The following is a 3,446-nucleotide window of genomic DNA, read 5'->3' as shown; positions in this document are numbered from 1 at the left end:
AATAAACCAGTAAAAACAGTTACGGTTGTGAACGTAATTTGTCACCCACGATATTAAAAGGTAATCAAATGGTTTTCTCGTGAAATTGGAAATAATTTCCCTTGCGTTTTGTCAAAATTCTGATAATTTCCCTCGCCTAAAGGCTCGGGAAATTATCAGAATTTTGACAAGACGCACGGGAAATTATTTCCTAATTTCACTCGTCGCCATTTGATTACACATACTAATTTACATGTAAAAATTTGTTTTCTACTAGTACCAGAATGGCAATGCTATTTAGTGAATCAGGGAATAGAATAAACTAGGGGTATTCTGCTAGCTCAGTACATTTTATGTTGCAGGTGGCAGTAGGTTAGTAAAGAAAGAAAAGAAAAAGCAAAAAGGAAAGAAATAAAATGAAATAAGTAGAAGGGGAAAGGTAGCATAAAAAGAAGACATGCCATAAATTATCCATAATTGTGATGGGAAACAAATGCTAGTTGGGAAAGTAAAATCATTGCTGCTCAGAAAAACAATAACAAAGGTGGAAAGTGAAAACTTAATTTATTGTCAGTTAAAATGGACATTTTGTACTTAAAACATACCTCGGTTTATTCTTACTCTTGTTGAGGCCAGTTTTCGTACTTTGGGGGGCTTGAATCCTACACGTTACAGCAGTGTGTCCCAGGTTTATACGTAGAACGTTTTTGGCCAGCTTTATACAAATTCGGTAATAACGATTGGGGATTAAGGATGGCTGTGCCACTTACACGAGTGCCCATGATTTGTCTTCTCGACGGTCTGACCGAAATGCCGTTGACATGCCGATTTATACGGTTCAAGCCACCACTTTAATTTATAACCCTGATAATACATCGTCCTCGGATCACCGCTTCAGCTTTTCAAAACCGTCTCATTCTTAGCCTTAGCTCTTTTAAAAACAAAACTTACTTGCCACGGACTCGCCACCCGCGAAAAACAAAAATTGGTTTTGTCCTGGTGTACCGGTTCACAAGGGAATTACCATTGTTCTTTCTTTGTTTAGGAGTTATCGGTTAGCTATTGTGTATTGTTTGGTCTTTTGTATTGGCTCTTGTGAACCGGTACACGAGGACAGAACCCAAAAATTTCATATCGTGTGCAATTTCAGTTCGGCTTTGGCAAAATATATAATTGAGCATAAGAACTACCCAAAAGACAAAGCCACTTATTTCAAGGCTGTGCTCCAAGAAAAATTTAAGGGAGCCCAGTGCTCTGAAACTGTGAAATCCAGGGCGGCCAGAATATGCTTGTTATGAAAAACTAAGATGCCCGAGTCGCCCAAGAGCCACAGTAAGGCGCTAAGGGCCAGCGGACGCTGCTTAGACCACTGCCCTGTATTTACATCCAATTGAATCACAATGCATCCTTTTGTTTTCTGCCTCGTTCTTCAAAGAATGCCGACAAGGTGGACATCAATGGCCCTCTATTCTGTAGTTATTCCTCCCAAAGATTTGCAGAATTTCAAAGCTAAGTTTACGGTATTCTCTCTAAGCTTTACCTTTTTACGTTGTCGACCAGACTCACGGCGTAAACATTATAATTATAAAAGTTATTGTTGCAATATGCCATTGCATATTGCAATTAGTCCATAATTGTTTTATTGTTATTCCCAGTACACACCACTCTTTTATTCATATGCAATTAGCTATAAATTGCGCTAAAAATTGTTATTCATAGCGAGTGTGAATATTCTGTATTTAAGCATCAAGAAAGCGGTTAGGACGCAGAAAATAAAATTTAACTCTCATTTCTAGGAAAGGTTGTCTTTTGCGAATATATTTCTTCATGCCGGAGACAAAAAAATGCCACATGAGGAGACATGGTGTCAGGAGTAAAAGTCTAGTCTACGTTCTGGAAGACGAACAAGTTCATCGATAATTGACGATCGCAGAGTTCAAGCGAATATTTTGTGTTCACAGGCCTCAAGTTCACCATGGAAGTTCTCGCGAAAGGACCAATCTTGGATTGGACAAACGACGGAAAACTTCACGAACGTTTCCTAGAATGGAAAAAGAAGGTATCGATTTTATGCAGAGGTCTTGTAATGACCAAGGCAGACCCAGAGTTTGTTTGTCTATGCATTTATCAGTGGTCGGGTGAACGCGGACAAAATATTTTGTACAAGGCAACAATTCCAGCCGATGATCGCAAGAAATGGGAGATACATCTCAGAAAGGTGGAGGAACAATGCAAACCTAGAGGGAGCAAACTAGTCGCGGCTACACAGTACAAAGTGCTCACTCAAGGTGATATGGAATTACCAGAGTACATCGAAAAGTGCAGGCAAGTCACTGATGTATGCGGATGGCCAGAAGACGCAAAGGACATGGCTCTCAGGAACGCTATTCTCCTTGGTCTAAAGAATCCAAAAGTTTATCAAAAGTCGTATATGAGAACGATCCTTCGCAGTAAAGCACTATTTGAGCAATAGTGGAAATCAGACCTGAAAAAAATTTCAGGCCTGTACGGGATTCGAACCACTGACCTCTGCGATACTAGTGCAGCGCTCTATACGTCTCATAACCGCAGTTCACACATATGTTTTATATGTTTGTTGTTGTTTGATTTATCATCTACGGGTTTATATCGAATTAATTTGATGGCCTGCTCCCAGTTGGCTTGTTAGCTCAATTGGTAGAGCGCTGCACTAGTATCGCAGAGGTCAGTGGTTCGAATCCCGTACAGGCCTGAAATTTTTTTCAGGTCTGATTTCCACTATTGCTCAAATAGTGCTTTACTGCGAAGGATCGTTCTCATATACGTCTCATAACCGCAGTTCACACATATGTTTCATATGTTTGTTGTTGTTTATCAAAAGTGTTTGGAAGAAGATCAGGACTCCCTTACCGCCGAACGAGTGATCGAAATTGCGACTCTCCTATACAACAGCGATTGTCAAAGATCAATTATGCAGACTCTCAGTACAGCAACCGCAGCAACAACTGCAATACAACAAGGATCGACACAGATTCACAAAGTGCAAGCAAAGTATCAAAAAGGCGGGAAATCAACGGAGTGGTCAAATAGAGACAAGACGTCTAAAGATAAAGAGCATGGTGAGACAAAAAGGCAAAGTTGTTTCTGTTGTGGAGCAAAGCCGGCTCACCCCAGATTGCAGTGTCTAGCCAAGGATGTTATTTGACACAAGTGTGGAAAGAAAGGACACTACAAAAAGTGCTGCAAGAGCAAAACTGGTAAACAAAGTACAACTGGTGAACCTAGGCAGGTTCAAGTACATGGTTTACAAGCACCGCAGACAGAAGCCAGTGCCAATAACGTTTCAATTCGTGATTCTCCTCAGGACTACCACATGATGTTCGGTCCACACGTACTACAGGACAGCCAACACACAATGTTTCACCATATTCAGACTTTTCATGTGAAGAGTATTAATGATACTTCAAGCAAGCACATCAAGCCTCTTT

Source organism: Stylophora pistillata, chromosome 5, assembly GCF_964205215.1.
Source record: "Stylophora pistillata chromosome 5, jaStyPist1.2, whole genome shotgun sequence".
NCBI classification, from domain to species: Eukaryota; Metazoa; Cnidaria; class Anthozoa; order Scleractinia; family Pocilloporidae; genus Stylophora; species Stylophora pistillata.
This window is presented reverse-complemented; position numbering follows the sequence as displayed.